The sequence below is a fragment of the Perna viridis genome, chromosome 11, assembly GCF_037379345.1.
Source record: "Perna viridis isolate PV_CMFRI_1.1 ecotype Kerala chromosome 11, ASM3737934v1, whole genome shotgun sequence".
In the NCBI taxonomy this organism is placed as follows: domain Eukaryota; kingdom Metazoa; phylum Mollusca; class Bivalvia; order Mytilida; family Mytilidae; genus Perna; species Perna viridis.
In genome coordinates, this window is record NC_142455.1 from 19,161,466 (window position 1) to 19,181,527 (window position 20,062).

The window sequence follows — 20,062 nt, forward strand, 5'->3', positions numbered from 1 at the left end:
CATGATTGATGTAAAATGCTGAATAAAAAATTCCGATGATTTTTAAGAGTTGTGTCCCTTACCCTAGGTCTACCGCCTCAATATTGTTGGATAATCAATGTAGTTCAAAGGAAAAACCAACAAGTAGAATGCCGCGATATTTTTTATCGGAGTTGAAATAATCCATAAACTTGCATGAAATTATTTCAATATTTCACCATAAGCGTCTTCTTAACGAGGTGCTGTCAAACTAAATATCAAATGCATACATACAACATAATGGAAAAGGTTACAATAGAACACAATCTGTATAATGAGGTATAGCTGAATTTCTATCCTACGGTCACTATTGTTAGTTCATTATTTATGGTACCGGCCATTGACTTTTGAAAGTGGCACCGGTTACCTGATCCATGCACTTTTCTGGAAATCAGTAAATACCTGTTCTTGATGCCCCTTTGGTTCTTAATTCCAAAAGGCTTCCGAATCACAAACTTTTCCAAGCCTTCATTGAGGTGTATAATATATTGTAATACCATTTCATTGAGATCCATTATACTTATACTTATTATCCCAAAACTAAAGTATCTACGGACGTTGGACAAGGAAGCGGGATCTATTCAGAAATATTGGATCCAGTCATACGAATAGCGTAAATAATCAAAAGGAGAAATTAAACTGATACTGAGAAGTGATGGAATTTAAACTGAATGTTAAGAGAATTATGATGACTATACAACAGAGTTGACTGAAGGCAGTGACTCAGATGATCATGATGTGACACTGATTGTAAAACAAACCAGTTCAATTACCAGTACTAGCACTGCTTACCTGCTACAATCCCTAAAGCTCAGCGAAGAAGTGTGCGATTGCGTGACAAGCAGTCAAGTAGACCTGTCACTAAAGGTACAAGTGACACCGTTTTAAAATGGAAGAGCAAGAGGAACCAATGATCCTTTGATATAACATTGAAAAATACTTTGAAATAAAAGATGCTTTTTAGGTTATGACACCTGAAATTGTATCGGCGATGCAAGCCACCATGTATTCAGAGACATTGACCAAGCAAACGTAGGGTCAAAACTGGTAGTCCAAGGCTGAATGACTAGGTCAAAGGACAAAAGAAACATAGAAAAGTTAATCCTAGGAAGTACATAGTTATTACTGATTCCAGTGACGTATAAGTATATACCAGCAAATATGATACCAGCAAAATCACAAAATCTAGAAAAAACGCGCACTGGTCTAGGTTCTAAGCTTCCACAGAAAGACAAAAATGGGGATTTGGACAAATAGGATTGAAACAGTAGCCAAATTAAACAACTGCGACAAAATAGAAGTGCTGAATGAGTTTTTGCCACGCCTACAAGAGGAGGCAGTACATTTTGTTTTGTGCAACTCCCTACGAAAACTATTTAAAGTTACAAAGCCTTAACTAAGGAATTATAATATCCCTTCGGCTCATTACATACATATCAAATTACTGTTTTACAGATTATAGATTATATCCTAAACCGAATCGGAAACATTCTGGTAACCCGTTCCTTCTAAAGCGGTGCTTATCGCAAATACGGTTGATAAAAAAGTTCAAGAAAATGGACGCGTTGAGTAAAGAAATGAATCCTAAGGAAAAGTAGTGACTATTTTTCAAGCAATCCTTACACCATTTCATCGTTTAAAGGTTTTCTCATTAGTAAATATTGCAATAACGCTTGTAGATTGAGAGACTTTCTAGCTCAAAGTAACAAATTTCTTTTTTTTTTCATCAGACCTTTTCAAAAATATTTTTTTTATTGCAAACAAGTGTAGACACAGACTTATATTGCCCGAGGGGCCAGTATGGACGCAGACTAGTATTGCCCAAAAAGCAAATATGAACATGCATACGTTTTGTCTCGAAAGAGTAACCAATGCAACCAAGATTCTAGCGGGAATCAAAGGAATGTAATCCAGGGACGAAGACCAGACATGGAAAACAGACGAACACAACAATGAACATAAAGTAACTAAAGTAATATATACAAAGTATATATCGGTAGGGTGAACGTGTTTGTATCGTCCAGAAAACTCCTCCATTTACCGAAAGAGTAATCAAGGGAACCAAGATTATAGCGGTAATCAAAAGAATGTAATCCAGGGACAAAGACCAGACATGGAAAACAGACATACACAACAAAGAACATAAAGTAACTAAAATCATACATACAAAGTAACAAAAGCAAATGATCAACTCGGACTCCACTAAAAACTGGGAGCATGGACCAGGTGCACCGGTAGGGTAAGCGTCCTCTGCTTTTCTAGAAATACCCGCCGAGTTGCTCATAAAAAGTCAAGTCCGGGGTAGACAAACGAGGAAAGGAAAACTAACCCGTTTAATAAATCAGTTTTCATGGTGCAGATGGATACATCAGAACGATTCACAAGTTCATGATGACGATCATAAAACTTCTGTAGTGATGACTTCAATCTTGTAGCAACATAACCCTGTTCCAGAAGCCTATTACAGTTTTAGCGCGATACAAAAAGTCTGTGTAGTTTCCGCAAGCTCTGGCATGACGTATGAGTTGTGATATGAACACTCCACACGCAGGTGCTGAAGGGATGTTGCCATAGATGAAAGGAAAATTCACAATTTTGAATGAAGTCATCACGTTTTCGTAAAGTTTGGTCAATAGTTTTCCAATATCAACAGATCTGTCAGTTACATGGATGGCCCTATTTTAAAATGGTAGGGGCCATAAGCTAAAAAACTAAATAGGAGCAACCATTAATTAGTAGTTATTAAAATCATATCAAAATTTCGTAACAATTGATCAACCATAATCATTAAATCATCGCACGAACAGACGCCACCGATGATGACGTCGCCGTCAGCGCCTTGCTCCATTTTCAATTCCCTAAAAAGCCTGTCAATTACTCTTCCTTAGGACCAAATTAGTAGTGTATGATTTGCTAAGAATTTCCAGCTATAATGTCTTTGTTTTTACATTAGACAAAGTTAAACAGTTCTCTAGCAAAGGAGAATACAACTGCATAATGGAAAACAAATTCCCACTTACAGTCATGCACTCAACGAAAAGCATTCGAAATTCTTATGAAACAAGAATACAATACCGGTATATAAAGGACTTTAAGGCTAAATCCATCGATACTGACTCAAAATTATCACTTCAAAATCAATATTTCAACTAAATCTTGAATCAAACGATTTTATCTAATTCTAAATAGTGACATACATTTGTAGCTTGAAAAATGTTTCCGTGGACAAAAACTGTATACTTGTTTTGCAGCTGTATAAAATATATCAAGAGGCACTGCCAGTATCATTTGGTTTCAGAACCAACATAATGTGTATGTACATTCAGCACTTCACAACACTGTCATTTAACTTTTCTTTGGAATCTTTAATATATATATATATATAGAGAGAGAGAGAGAGACAATTGATGTAAGAGGTTGGAATTCCGTTCTTTCATACCCCAAGCCAAGTCAGAAAAAAGCTTGCCAGACAATCTCTAGCGCTACTGGAGTAATAAATAGACCATTTTAGGCCTAAAAATGTTTTCGGTCACCCATCTGACCCTCCTCCAGACCCCCTACTCATAAGTTTTTTATTTGAAATTTTGAAGAAGAAAAATTACGTAAAATATCTGCCGATTGTCTTTCAGAAAAGAAAGAAGTAAATTGAAAACACACATACCATGAGTGTACTCTTGGTCGTGGATAATCCTTTTTTGGGAATTCGGCACTTGAGATATTTTTTGTTTTCACCACTGTCAAAACAAAAAAAATACTCATGCGCCGAATCCCAAAAGGGATTAGGCTGTGGACTTAGTCTATTAAATGTTTAGTCTTTGCATATTTGGTTTTCATTGTATCTTTATGACTTATTTCATTTCAAAAATATCAAATGAAAATGAAAATGAAAATCCCTACCTACCGACCTTACAAAATTTTAGAATAGTGCTCGGAAACATAACATTATTTTTTTCCCCCTTGGAAATTTCTCATCAATTGACTGGCATGCGCCAAAATCTGTCTTGCATGCACTGGGAAGTGTTGATTTTATCTCAAAAAGTAATTTGCTTGGTCAAAGATTCAGCAAATGCTTGGTTATACAACGCTCCACATAGCGTGCATATTATAAATTGATTCGCAAGGCCACCGATCGACATTAAATCAGGTGATAATTAATGCATTAATTTTAACGAATAAACGTGGTCACGTGACAACTAATTTCCCGAATACACAATGACCGACCCACATTCACGGGTTTGACTATGCTTTACGTTTTGATGCTTTACACCGTCCGTGAGAAACCCCAAACGATAGTCAAGGACGCCAAGAAACACCCAAGTCCGTCATGTAACACATACATGTACAAAGTCATGTGTATGAGTGCAAGCTTGGTCTATCAGTATTAGGTATATTTGTTAGCACGAAAACGAATATTAAACCTGGTAAAGGAACAGTCAGCTGATTGTCAGCGTCACACATATCGTGCAAATGATTGACTACCACTTCACTGTGTTACGAAAGATTTTTGGGGGATTTTTGTGGTTTATATCCAGAAAGACAGTCAAATTATCTCCTTGAAGCAACGTTGATCTAGCTTTATAATGCACGAAATGAAGGATGTAACTGATATACGGAACAAATGCAATCATTTTCGACTTTATTGTTATAGTGTTATTTAACAAGCATTCAAGTCTAGACACAAACATGACGTTCATTTGTATCTTTTTGGCAAAAACAACTCATAGAAACATTATCAATTCCAAATTAGAAATCATTTAAAATAAACAAGGATTTCATCAAAGCACCTAAGCCTAGAATGTGTAGCTTTTACGGTTGATGTGATTGTTTAAAGCGGTTGAAAGCCCAAAAATGTTGTACCAATTGCGGTTGTTTTGTTTTTGTTTTTATTTTTGTTTTGTTTTTTTTCATATCATTATTTTACGACATGAATAATGATGACAAGTAATGGTTATGCTTAAAAACTAACAAGACACATGAACCGAACTCTTTGTTTACTATAATTTGCTTAGTTGTAGATGAATTATATATGCATATTATTGTTTATTTTTCAGTCATTTTATTTCTGAACGTATGTCAATACAATATTGTGCAGAATAGACGTTGTTTTGTGAAGAAAAAACTAATAACTTCGAAATTTTAGTCAAACATTGTATGTTTAATCACAAGGAGAGTGAAATAAAATACAGAACGCTAGCTTCAAATGATCAAAATGACAAATTTAAGTACCAAACAAAGATATACATTCAAAAATGTGCTGATTGTCTTACAGGTGCAACACAATGAAGGGAAATTTTGCAGATCTTTGGCAGTCAGAAGATTCGGAGTTCATTGAGTGTATGACTGCATATACGCCAAAACAAAACACTTAAATAGTTTATGTACATTTGCATAACGTATTCCCTTAGTGTAGAAAAGAATATTTTCTATTTCATTATGACATCCTCCGCTTATCTTTTTACCAGTGTTGCCTTCTAAACTCGACTTGTCAAAAACGTCAAAAAGTCTGAAATTCAATTTAGTGAATATGTATTGTGTATCAACTTGTATATATGCACCTCGGGACAAAATACCACTCAATAATTAACAGAAAATTACATGTATAATGTATTTGTTTGTTTGTACCTTGTTTCGATCAGTGCCAGCTTGATACGGAAAGGGGTATCCGGGAGTTGGATTCGTCTTTTCGGAAATTATGGAACAAAATGAGCATATGATAGTTTTAACACTAATTTAAAAAAATTAGTTTAAATTTAAATTTTAATTTTGATATTGACAAAATATGTTTCTAAGGTTTAAAATTATGTCATATTTATTATCATCGAACATACTTTATATTGAGAATAACATCAACCGCATTACACGAGCACGCAACTGCACTTCAACCGCTGTAAAAGCAACACCACTTCATCTAATTAAAACAGTTATTATTCACAAAATACTTATATACATGTATCGACTATTATATTAGGTACATTAACCCCATGAAAAAATTGCGTTAGAATAAGTTTATGTCGAATGATATCTACAAAAATAGCCTAAAAAGACCAAGATAAGTGTAATGTCCACACAACATTGAATTATACATGTATCTTATCAACTTACAGAGTAAATCAAACTATTGGAAGTTGAACATTTGCCAATAACTAAGAGATGATAATTCATACTTTTCATATTCAATCGAATATAACAATATTGTTAACTCACCTCAGATCTATTTTTAACTTAAGCACCGCTTTGGAAGGAACGGGGAGAGAAATAAAGAATTTAGATAATTATGTAATGACAGTTGAAGAATGAAAAAAATGAACTTCTGGAATTATCAACTTTGAAGTATATAAATACCTATATTTACCACAAGCACAAAAACAAAAATCCTGCAATAGTAGAACAATACACAGTTTGATTTCCCAGTAGCTGTTAAAACAACTGATTTCCATACCTGAATTCCTAAAGGATCAAAACGGATAATTTTAGTTCTGTTCTTTATAAGTTCCTTTGTCCTTGAATCTAATGCTTACGGAAAGTGTCAAAATCAGCATGATTTTTTTTTCAGGAGATTAATTGTAAATCTTTCACAATCGTCTCATAGATACAGGTTAATAACAACGGTAATTTGTTTCAAGATATATTGGCTGGTAGTCTGTTCTATTGTACCTTCTTTTCTCTGTGCAATAAATCTGGTCCAACCCTGTAATTTAGTTTCTCATGTAACTCATGTCAACCGAAACTGGATAAAAACGTGGATGAGACATCGGGGTAATAATAGTGTTCGATAAGCCAGAAATAAAATTAATTTTACTTTCATTTTTCAAATCGAAAACAGATATTTTGATTCTGCAACTTAAATACAAGATTGAAAAAAAAATTGTCCAATTATAACGTGACTAATCGTTCATTGTATTTCTAAGATATAGTTATGATATGCGTATAAAATTTAGATCAGGATAGCTCAATCTGTAGTTTTAAAGTTTCCTGAGGAAGTGAAATTGATATCATAACTCACAAACCTGACAAGAGAAACAAGGTTGTGTGCCCAATGTATTGGAATTTTGTACCCCAGATATGTTACAAATTGGGACCGTCAGGCTATAATACGGAATACCTGCTTTGTGTTGTGAAAAATACCACGTTCCTCGCACGTTGGAGAATATTGCTGTGATATTTGACAGAAGAATGAGCCTCGGTTTCGTTACAGGAAGCTAAATTGTTCTACCTTGCATACCTTTCCGTTTTAACAGTGGCTATCAAAATTCCTCGACCCTTTTGTTCTTAAGTTCTAACACAATTTTCATTTCATTATCATTTCATGTTCATCATCCGGAAGCTTCTTTGGCTTTAACATATATCAATCCATCATTTGTAAACATTCAAATACTCCCAAATCTTCTGGCTAAAGCGGAGCAACTGGATGGTGTGTCACAAGTGGTCGAATGGGTAACCATTTTATATGCTGGGGTCGTCAGGGCATAATATGGAAATTTTGACCGCAAATCATAGTTGCATGATGAATAGCATACTTGTGATGAGGTATTGTTATGTCCAGTACGTTCTGTTGTTCCATAAAAGAACAAATCATAACGCTAATCCGAAACAAGATTCCGTTCGATTCTCTGGTTGACAACGATTCTGTTTCGATTCCTCTCTTGCTACCTCTTTTTTCCTTCCATGTATGCACAACTTCTCCAACACCACAGTCATATCTAACTCTTGGAGGTAAATTGGCAAATGAGGTGAACAACGAAAATACAGAACACTAATCCAATTCATAATCAATTCAAGTTCAAAACAAATGTGATAAAATCGATATTACACCAAAGAGGCAGGTACCTCAATGATCCTGACTTGGTGCAGACATAGCAAACAAAGTGGTGGTTATATCTAGGGTTTACAGCGCACGAAACCTCCTTATCCATTGTGACGTAATTAAACCGGTGGTGATTAAATAGCATTTGCATGCTCTAGTATCATAACAAGTAAGTCAGTAGTAACATCAGCATGAAGAATAATTTACAAAGAAGCAATTGTTACTCATCATTTAAAAGAAGCGTATTTTTTTTCAAACAAGGACTGATATCTAAGAATTTAGTAAAGGCCTTTTGAAACACATTTCCTCATGCCCTGATTCAAGAGTCTGTTACGCAGATATTTATGTCTTTCAAGTAGCCAGTACTTGCTCTAGCATCGTATAGAATCCATTGTGAAATATAAACACTATATGTGTTATTCTAAGATATTGTAACAGGGCGGGTTCGGACAGTATGCTTATCCGTACCCACTGTGTACTAGAATGGTCTAGAATTGCTTTTTTATATATCTTTTGTATATTTCTGTCTGAACAAATGGAAAGAAAACATGTAAAGTACTCTATATGAACCTTCAAACGAAACAACAGACGCCAGACCTTATATCAACAGTTAACGACGACAGTGTGTACTATAATGTTGCAGCATTCTAGACTAGTTCGTTCCACTGATATCTGAGCTATTTAAATGGCAATAAGACTCAATACTTTATTAGTTTTCATATTTTATGTACCAGCACATCAACATTTGTAAACATCTGTATAAATACTTCAAATTCAACAATGTACAAAGTTTGTGTAAATGTTTCAAAAATAGAAGTAATTTATGCAATAGCACTTTCCAAAAACAATACGGCTTTTAAATAGACGGCACTGGCAAGGTAAATAAAGAGGGCGGACTAAAAATTAACCCTAAAGAGAACGCACAGTTAGTAAGTAAATAGAAGGATTTATACAAATCCTGTGATCTATGACACATACTTTGTAAAGTTAATTCCATGACAATGTGTAAATTACACATTTAGATTATATGTAAATCTTATATCAAATTTGTTTTGGTAAAGAAGTAAAATTGGCTCTTTAAAATTTTAGTCTAAAAAGACAATCATTTAAAATGAACAATACCTACAAGTAATTGTTACATAGGACTATCAAATCCGCTAAGCAGTATTGAAAAATATATCTGCCAAACAAGAGTAAAGTTCACTTTACCTGGCCATGTGTATTAAGGGGAGATAATATTGAAAAATTAGCCAAAACCGTCAAAATATATTGGTGCACAGCTAAGTGAAATTCGTCTCTTTTTTCACAAACCTTAGTGCAGAAATGACCACTGTTGTCGAATTCGAAATGTAGATCCAACCAAGATACCGAAAAAATTCTTTTTGTAGCTTCCCTTATCTTGCGCTCTGGTGAATATGTTGAAGGTAACCATTTACCAAAGGAAGGGTTATTAATTGACAATACATCATCAATAGTATAGGTATATGAAATTAAAGGATTTTTCCATGACAGTTGATTTTGTATACTAAATCTTTTTTTTTTGCAGTTGCTTACATATGTAGGTAAGCATCAACAACCTAAACAATAAAAGTAACTAGGAACATAATAATCTAACTTTTTGACTGCAAGGCATCGTGTATTAGTTTCACCAAACAATGTTCTTTGTTGTGTATGTCTGTTTTCCATGTCTGGTCTTTGTCCCTGCATTACATTCTTGTGATTGCCGCTATAACCTTGGTTCCCTTGTTTACCCTTTTCTGTTAGTTTTTCATAATGAAATTAGATATTTTGGTAATACCTCTAGTGCTATAAGACATGGATTAAATCACCAGCAATAAAGATATTTTCAGTTTTGATGTACAATACAGCGGCAGATGGTATGGTTTTTGAAATTAGTTAAGATTATTTAATCTTTTACAACTCTACGGGTGTTTCCAGAAAAGCAGAGGGTACTTACCCTTCCTGTTCACCTGATCCATACTTTAAGTCTGAGTTGCTCATTTAATATTGTTTCTTTGTATATTTTTTTTATTTCATGTATTTTCTTTTATGTATGTCTAATCTTGGATCCCTTGATTATTCTTTAGAATTAAAATTTGATAATAAAATTGAATTTATTAACATTCATTAACTGTAGTAGTCACTAACAATTCATCCGTTTCATTGGGAAAATCAATACTTAACATAAGTGCTCTTTTCCCAACACGACGAGATCCCTTCCACTTTGGCTTTGAGGCTTTAAGTTTTCCAAAAACTCTTCTTTTTAACTGGGTTATGAAGGTATTGCTTTTGTTGATTGTCTTATAAGAATTCTTTTGTCAATGCTATTGTTGACCTCAATTGAACAATACTGCTATCAAAAGACAAAATGCAACTTTGTAAAGAGTAATCAAGGGAACCAAGGTTCCAGTGGTAATCAAAAGAATGTAATCCAAAAACAAAGACGAAACATGGAAAACAGATATACAAAACAAAGAACATGAAGTAACTAAAATCATACATACAAAGCAACAAAAGCAAAGGAGCAACTCGGACTCCACTAAAAACTGGGAGCCTGGGCCAGGTGCACCGGTAGGGTAAGCGACCGCTGCTTTTCTAGAACACAACAAAGAACATAAAATAAATATCAAATAATTGATACTTTGCACCTGTCCGAAAGATCTTTAAGGATTTCTAGTCTTCTGTTCTCCAGCCCTCTTCAGTCTACTTTGTTCCGTTCTATGTCCATTCTTCAAAGTTTAAAAAATAACATGAGATGTTTACATAGCAAATGTGAATTTGTCAAGTCTAGACAGTCCCAAGATGGTAGACCAACTTCATTGCGTTCGAGTTTGACCATGAAGAAAAGATTACTGTTGGATTGTGATTGCACATGAAATATGCCATGTATCTCATCTATAACATCAATTTCGTTTGCTTTTGGCTCATAACGAGCATTCTGCTACCTTTTGTGGATATTTTTACAAGTTGTGTTGGTCTATTTTGTAAAAATTGTGAAATCAGTAGTAGGATCTCGCTTCTGATGGCTGTACATTCGAAGTGATGTACCTCTCATGTTATTTTCTCTACTAATATTGCTTAATTTATCGTGTAAGGGCTCGTCCCATTCCATTTGCTTTTGGAATACCGTTTAAATAAACATTTTGCTCCTCACAGTAACTGGGCTATTTCAAGTTGATAATAGATTTTTGATGTCAGTAGAAACACTTTACTTATGCATGCGAAATCTCAGCAGTATCGATATAATAGCATTTGGTTGTGGTAGAACATCCTGTAATCATTTAAGTCTGCGGTATTTGGAGCTTCCTTCCAACTACAGTCATACACTATTCTGATGGGTGTAGTTGACGAGTCCTTCTTCACTAGGTGGTGTGGTATATAGTGTAGTTTTGAAGGCAGGTCCCTGTCGTGTTTACCTAATCTTTCGATTATTCCACGATTGAGCTCTTCTTGAATGATTTCTCCATACTAGTGCAAAATTTGGGGTTCTTTGCTTAAACGTCGGATTACGTTTTATGCTGTTGTTTTCAAACCATTGACTTGATTTTTCATAATTATCTTGGTACACCTGACGTTCCGTCTTCTCATTTTCCGTTTCGTTTTTCACTCCTAGTGATTCCAACTGCCAAAACATCTCAAGGTTGCATTTTTCAAACTTATGGGAAACTAGTACGTCGAATACTGAATCCATTGTACTAGATATATTTGTATAATAGGCCCAGAAAGCAAACAGCCTATCTAATATTCATCGTCTGTCACTTCGTATTATTTTGTCTCCAATGATCTGCCAGTAAAAGTCTGCTCCACTCAAGAAGTTGAATTTGCATTTGCTGATACTGGGTGAGCTAATTTCAATCATTTCAAATGTTTCAGGTTGGCAACATATTGTACATGTGTCTGTATTAGAACTGCCATTTCTGGTATGCTAAGTATGTTGATCAGCATTTAATCGCCATTACATGTCTGTAATTTCACTACAGTCTTCTCTAAATGTCGAACTTGTGGATTCTGCGTAAAAAAGGAAATAATTGCTGAATTTTCATCATTTCGAAGTCTCTCGGGTTTTGGCCTGCTTTAATACATTTATGTCGACATATATAGCATTACGTAAACTATCAAATGACCAATTCGTTAACTTGTGTATTCTAGCTAGATTTTGACGTATTTCTGTCTGCAACTTATTCAGGACAACGGTTACAAGTATTAAGCCGTCGGATTTATTTATATGGCCTGATTTAAAGTCCATGGACACATGCTTCAGTTTGGTCATAGAAGTTGCGGAGCAGATAAAGTGAATATATGGGGGTTAAAATTTCGAGCAGCGCTTGCATATATGTTTGAACAATCTTATGGTCTTACCCATGTCTCTCATGTAGCAGTGAAATGGCCTTACATAGTTTGCATTTGTTAATGTGAAACCCGTTATTAAAATTCAATTTTGGTCATTTGTGGTAGTCGCTGTATGAATTGCGTGATGCACAACTTGTATCTGTACTGTTAGCGGAGGTGACATTTTGATGATGACCGACAGACGAGTAATTCACGCTGAATTCATAGATGGGTGTTCCGATTATCGGGTGTTAAACTAGAGGCACTTGTGATTCTCTTTGAGTTAGAGAATTTACATTATTTTGTGTTTATCGTAAGTCTGGCATTTCCCTTAATTTCAACTATAATTCATAAGCTGCATCTTCTAATTCTTGTGCTACATTTTTTTCCGATGTCAAATTCAGAATCTTTTCGTTCAGTCCTTCAAGAATTTTCCTTTTCTTTATCACCATCCAACATAATTGAAAGTTCTCATTTGTTCACTTCATTGTTCTGTTTGAATTCCTGAACTGCTTCGTCAGAATTTCTCTGTGTCCCGCCCGGACGGCATTTAACTTCGGATCCATCAGATTTGTATCCTAAACACGGTACCAATATCGTATAGTTGCGTTTTAGGCTTAGGCTAATAGTTAGAATGTCGTTCCATTTCAATGCCTGTATTCGAAAAGCTATTGTAAGACGTCAATGTACAGTGATGTTACACAAATCCGCAAAAGTCCGTTCAAAAATTACACACAATTTAGGACAAACCATGGCTGGGGACCAGGGCGTTCTGCCAAACAGAACAAATAGGTTGTATACCCTTGGTGGATTAATGCTACATGCTGGTGACGTCAGGCTGCAATACGGAAAACCTGACTGCAAACTATAGTTATGCACCGCGTTGGGGAAGATGCCACATTCCTAGCACGTTAAAGAACCTTATTGTAGTATTCGACATGAGAAGGAGCCTCGGCTTCGCTACAGATTGCTAAATTGTCTATCCCAATTTCCAGTGGCATTGAAAACTCTTCTACTTTTTCATCCTTGTGTCCAATCCCATTTTTTATTTCATCTTCATCTCAAGTCCATTCTACCATCGATTTCTTGTTGCCCGGATACAGATGCTTAGGCATTAAACACAAATTAATCCTTCATGTGTCGTCTGACAATCCGATCAAGTACGATTAATTGGCAGTCTAGGTAATCAACTTGCGATTGGTAGTTAGTTATATTATATGCCAGTCGCACGATAGCATATTGTTTGAGCATCACAACCTTTCGCCTCGGCTTTAGGGGCGGTCCCTATTCTCCCACATCATAGTGTTCGCTTGTCTGTCTATGCCGTTTCAGGCTGACACTGTTATGCCTAAGTATTTATTGTCGTCGACAGGGTTTACAGGCGGAAGCTCTTTCCCATCAAGTACCCATTTCTGCTGAAAGTCATTGACGACAAAACTACTTTTGTCTCTCCATAAGGAGGGTATTGTCGTCGGCAAAGCAGAAAGCCTCCAGTAGGAGTTAGATATCATCCTCCCAGTGGTAATCATTTTCCTCTTGACAGACAGCCTCTAGAAGAGAGTCCATTGCTTTATTAAATACTGACAACCCCTCTTTCATCCTATATATTAGTGTTGATCCCCCCCTCCTCGACCAGTTACGCTACTAATGTCCTATCATTGGTTTTATCAATACCCCCAAAACTACTAACACATCTTTCAAGCGTAAAATTTGGCTATATGATTGAGGAAAATTCTATATATACCGAAATATATCGGCAAAAACTGACTGGAAAAATATTTTTGTTTCAAATGATATTGACAACATTGTTAAAGATATTTCTTCCACTAATTTTACGCCGCAGAAAATACTATAACAAACAGGATAGTTACCATTCGAAAATCTGATCCACCGTGGTTGAGTCATGATATAAAAAACTGACTTGAATGAAACAAACGCCTTCACTCAACACTAAACGTTCTGGAAAATTTTTAAAAAAGAAACCTGTTGACATCGAGGGATAGAGAATCACGTGAAAAGCATAACTCCGATCTTATGAATAAGTCGAGAAACTCGAACAGTTCATCTCGTTCCTGGTGGAAAATATGTAACCAGTTATCTGGAATTCTAATATGACGTCTTCATATCGTCAAACCCCACCTTTAGCACTTGAGCACTGTCTCTTATCTTTCACTATCCCTTCTAGACAAAACATTCATTCAAAAACATGTACGCGATTATTAAACGACTGAGAGGTTATTTAATACTATACTGATACTGATATTTATTCAATAGATGGTTTACTTGGATATGTGGTTTATTTCTCAATTAATCCAACTTTTATACGGAGGAGGTTAAACGGAACAGTTGTTATTGTGGGCTCAATGAATTATTTCTTAATCAAACCCTCACATTCTGGAATATCATTATTATTAATTGATAATGAACTGCTTTCAAATGACCTGGATGAAGCAAATCATTTATATAACTTCTTTGCCCTACAATCCGTTCTAGATACATGGGATGCTGAACTCCACCCTCGTATTGTATCTGAAGAACAACTCAGTGAGGTTGTTCTTAATGACAGTTAGGTAGAAGATGTGCCAAAAATTTTGGATACAAGTAAAACATTAGGTCCTGGTCTGATAAAAGAAGCAGTTTTCCATTATGGAAACTTTTTTATCTTGTCACTTTCATCTCCTGTCTCGCCGACTGTATGGCAGAAAGCAAATGTAACGACTATTTTTGAGAATAATAATTCCTGAAAATGCTGTGAGATCTTGGACGGTGACCTACAAAATATATACGGTTTGTCATGTCAGTGTCTTGTCAAATTCAACCCACAAAAACCTGAATTAATGATTGTCTCACGTAAGTCTCACGTAAAGCGTTACACCCACCTTTGATGATGAATGGTCATGATCATAAGGACGTTGAATCCCATAAACATCTTGGTATCATTTTTTTCCAAAAACGCTCCTTGGCATGACCTGCACATTGATTACATAGTGAAAAAGGCTTATTGTGGGTTTATTATCTTATGATAGATGCGTTTCATTCTTGATAGCTTCACTTTAGAGAAAATATATTTTTCTTTTATACGACCAATTTTAGAATAAGGTGACGTCATTTGACAAACTCGACAATGTCTTTAATTGCATGTAACAAGCTAGAATGTATTCAGATAGAAGCTATGCGAATTGTGACATCATTCAATGCAGCATTTGATTTATAAGCATCCGTTTGCTAGTTTACTCTTAAGGACACAGAACTTTGTATAAGCCATTAACCTTCTTTCCGAATGTTACAATTAGTTTTGTACGGTTTAGTGTATTTAGTATATGGACCATAGCCAGTAGCAGCAAGAAACTGTTCTCACTGCCTCTGGTCTAGAGATTAACCCATGCTGGCGTAGGTTTAGTGGTATTGCACCTGTTCCTGTAGACGTTACTGAACATATATGGTGATGGGTTGCCAATTGTTAATATCTTTTGACAGGAATATATTTCTGTTCTCTTTTATCCACTTGGGTACAGCCCGTTGTATCAGCACACATTGAAGAGATTTGATACCAACCGCTCTGTTGGATCCAACCTCTTTTGCGGGCAGTTGACGATGCCATAGGGGCCTGCAGCGGAGTCCGTCTTGGCTCTCGCTTACGTTTTCGGAACTTCCAATTTCGTGATTGGCAACAAAAGGTTAATGTTATTAGCCTGCTTTGATACAGGGTTGCAAAAAGGTCTACCTCCTGTGACTCGCCAAGACTTGTAAGTCTTGCAAACTTTCTCCGGCACGATATCACACAGTCTAATTAAAACTAACTCTTGTAATTTGTCAATTACGCTCCCGCATTCAAGGAACGTAGTGGAAAAATTACAAGAGCTAGTCTTAATTAGATTGGATGTCACATTTTTAGCCGCTTCCATCTTCTGGTATAGGATTTCAGTCATTGCTTCCTTTTTCTCATAGGTTGTTGGACCTGACACTTTTCGATGGTTTAGCCTCCTGCGACTCAAGTGAATCAGTTCCACATATTCGTCGAGTAGAGTGTACCCTCCAACAGCACAGCACAGCGCAGCACTCTTCATTACAGCTTCATTCACAACCTGTCTTTGGATCGAGTCACGGGTATTTTGTTTGAGCTCAACTATATTTTCCTCAACAGGCAGGTTTTTGCGACGTTTGCCCCTAGAAGATTTAGTACTTTTCATACTCTTTCTGTTGAAATCACTACGTTAAGAGGATATCTGTTTTGGAGTTTTTGTATTAAACACTTCTGCTATTTTAATGTTGGTATGTTTCTTTGCCCTTAAACTACTCACTAAGTTTCCACTTTACTTCCTATTCCGTCTACTTATTCCCTTTTTGGAGATTAGTGGTTGAGGCAGCCCCTACTTAAGCGATTTTCCTCTCCAGCCGTTTTGCCCGTTTCCTCTACGTATCAGCTCGTACCGCAGAAATCATTTTCTGATTTCTCAGATTAGGATGGCGATGTTTCTCTTACTGTCCAATACTTGAGTTTTCAAAGCTCACTCCGCACTCGGAAAATGTAACCCTATCAGAGGAAACGCTGAAGTTACAAGTGGCTGAGATTTCGGATTTTCCTAGTATCTCTTTTTCCAGAGAATAGTCGCTCGACAATATCCGAGCCATCAACGGTTGCAGCTAAAGACAGTGTGCGCTTGCCCAATACTCACGTTGCCATCGGCCGAGATTTCAGTCCTTGACAACGGTGCAGTGTGACGTGGTTCAGCATATCCTGGTTCCCGGACTACGCTCCAAGTATTGGCTACTAGCAATACATTCTCACGATTATATATTTGTATATGTGTAACATACTGAATATTGCGATCGGGAACCAGTCTAGGTTCAACACTTCTATCGCTAGTAGCGTCGACTTCCCTACGGTTTCCCTCTGTCATCGGCCACGTGCGGGTCATGGTGTCAAAAGGATAGGTCCGCAGCAGCGCTAAACTTGTAGAAGTCAACTAAAATGCGCTCATAACCCTCACCCGGGAACTAGGGCACTCTGCCCAGAGCGACTGGGTTGTGTGCCCCAGAGAGTGGAATTGGTTACCCCTGGCGTGTTACATGCTGGGGTCGTCAGGCCATAATACGGAAAACCTGACCGCAACCCATAGTTGTGCAACGTGTTATATGAAATATGCCACGTTCCTCGCATGTTAAACAACATTGCTGTAATATTCGATAGTAGTAAGAACCATTGCCGCTCCGCCGCAGGGGGCTAAATTGTACCTACAAATCTCTCCCTTTCCATGGCGATCAAAATTCGTCGACCCTATTATCCATGTGTCCCACCCCATTTTTCTTTTTATCATCCATTTCAAGTTCATCGCCAGGATATAGCTGCAATATTGCTGATTCGGCGTTACTCCAGCAGTGCTAGAGGTTGTCTGACAAGCTATTTTCTGAATTGACGCCATCCTTACCTCTAGCTTCTGACATGTGGAAAGTCACCGCAAATTTATGTGAATAAGCTAAACATGTACTTTAAAATATTTGAAGTAGTTTATTTACATAAAATCAGTATAAATGAACGACACACAATCAAATTAGGAGGTGCACATCTGCAACATGTATGTAAACATCCTGCAAAGTTTCATGCCTTTGCATCAAAAACTAAAAGAGGAGTTGATGCACAAAATAGGAATCCATTTTCCAGCCCGAAAACCAAAACAACACAAATAAGTACCTTGTGTCAGGAGGAAATCATTACTACAACTGGAAACTTTAACGACCTGACTACCCTAATGGGTCTACATGGAGAAAAAAAAACAAAAGGAAAACTTTAAGTCGAAATGAAAATTAAAAACTGAAAATATTAGTAGAAAAGAAAACAAAAATATTAAATTATGATTAAACTGTTCGGTAGCAGTTCGCCTAAGAATTATGCAATTTTCACTGTAAGTGATTTATTGATGTCAGGTATTTTATCCAAATTGACTTTAAATCAGTTGGATATATTAGGAAAACAATAAATAAAATGAAAAATGAAAAATGTGGTCACCGTTACCATAGCAACAACCACTCCTTAGCCACCACCAATTTAGGGCCTAATAATCACAAAATGTCACAATTTGAATGTATTTTTTCCATATCTAATGATGGAAATTTGTCAAACTAAATATTTATGTTGATGACGTGTGTCTTAAGTAAAACAATTTACAATAAAGTACAAAGCAATCTGATATCTGATTGGTTTAGATCTGGTTACCATAGCAACAAAAATTCTTATTTTTTGACAATTGGAAATACACGAAAAAAGGCTGTATTCAGATCCATTTTGCCAAAAAGAGGAAGCAGATATTATCCAAATATATGCATTGATATGTAGCAAATGCTCTCCACTAAAACATATAAATAATATTATGTAGCCTGTCTTTGTTTTTTGCTCATCTGGACCCGACATCACCCCCATAAAGACTTTTCTTCTTCATAACGCTTTTCATACAAACTTTGTCAAGACCACAACTTTTTTGTCTTTTGACATAGACTTCTAATATTTGCTATGTTGGTATATCCTCTTAGGGCAGTGGGTCGAGTACTAGAGTAGGTGATCTTTGACCTTGACCTTTAACTTCAAGGTCAAATAGCATACAAATTTTGGCAAAATACAATACACAATTTTGTCTGTGTCACTACTTTTTTGTCTTTTTACTTAGCTATCTGATCTGACATTTAAGTATATCACACCAAGGCAGAGAGTAATAATTTAGGTAGGTGACCTTTGACCTTGACCTCTAACCCTCAAGGACAAATAACAAATTTTTAGGCAAAATACCATACAAAACTTTGTTTTGACCATAAACGTTTTTTTGTGTTTTTACCTAGATATATGATATTTGATATGTGAGTAAATCACATTAAGGTAGAGTGCAATATTCAAGATATGATGACTTTTGACCTTGACCTTTGACTCCTTTTGTCTTTTTACTTAGAAATCTGATATTTTGTATGGGGTTAACCTGAAGGCCAGGCATCATGTACCAGAGTGGTTGACATTTGAAATTGACTTTTGACCTCATGGTCAAATAAAATACCAAAGAGTAATCAAGGGAACCAAGGTTATAGCGGTAATCAAAAGAATTTAATCCAGGGACAAAGACCAAACATGGAAAACAGACATACACAACAAAGAACATTAAGTAACCAAAATCATACATACAAAGTAACAAAAGCAAATGAGCAACTCGGACTCCACTATAAACTGGGAGCATGGACCAGGTGCACCGGTAGGGTAAGCTTCCTCTGCTTTTCTAGAAACACCCGCCGAGTTGCTCATAAAAAGTCAAGTCCTGGTAGACAAACGAGGAAAATCAGTTTTCATGGTGCAGATGGATACACCATAACGATCCACGAGTTCATGATGACGACCATAAAACTTCTGTAGTGATGACTTCAATCTTGTAGCAACATAACCCTGTTCCAGAAGCCTATTTGTTAGAGTTCTAGCGCGATACAAAACTTGACACTATTCATACAAAACTTGTCCATACTATAACTTTTTTGTCTTTTGACTAGATTTCTAATATTTGGTATGTTGGTATTACCTCTCAAGGTGGAGTATTGCGTACCAGAAAAGATGAAATTTGACCTTAACCTGTAACCTCAAGGTCAAATAACATACACACTTTGGCAAAATACTATCCAAAATTTTGTCTGGGCCATAACGTTTTTGCCTTTTTACATAGATATTTGACATTTGGTATGTGGTTATTTCACCCCAAGGCGGAGCGTCCTGTATGACTTTTGAACTTGACCTTTAACTTTATGGTCAAATGATGTACACAATTTTGGCTTAAGTTAATGACTCATTTCATGTAATATTTCACATCATAGTATGTCGTAAATGTAAAGAATCACTTGCCCTTTATCACCTATTTTTTTACACATCATTCAGTTACGGAATAT

General features: G+C 36.1%; 1 long non-coding RNA gene across 2 annotated transcripts; it reads right to left on the minus strand.

Moving 5' to 3' along the window:
• Positions 1–4,975: 4,975 nt before the first annotated feature.
• On the minus strand, positions 4,976–14,223 carry LOC148603234 (uncharacterized). 2 transcript variants are annotated; one of them, XR_015916618.1, is made up of 4 exons: positions 14,023–14,223; positions 7,026–13,701; positions 6,458–6,706; positions 4,976–5,926 (listed from the first exon to the last, which is right to left on the minus strand). It is a non-coding gene; the product is annotated as an uncharacterized LOC148603234 (long non-coding RNA). The 2 variants fall into 2 exon arrangements; XR_015916617.1 differs by having other exon boundaries at positions 4,977–5,926; positions 7,121–13,701.
• Between the last annotated feature and the right edge of the window lie 5,839 nt (positions 14,224–20,062).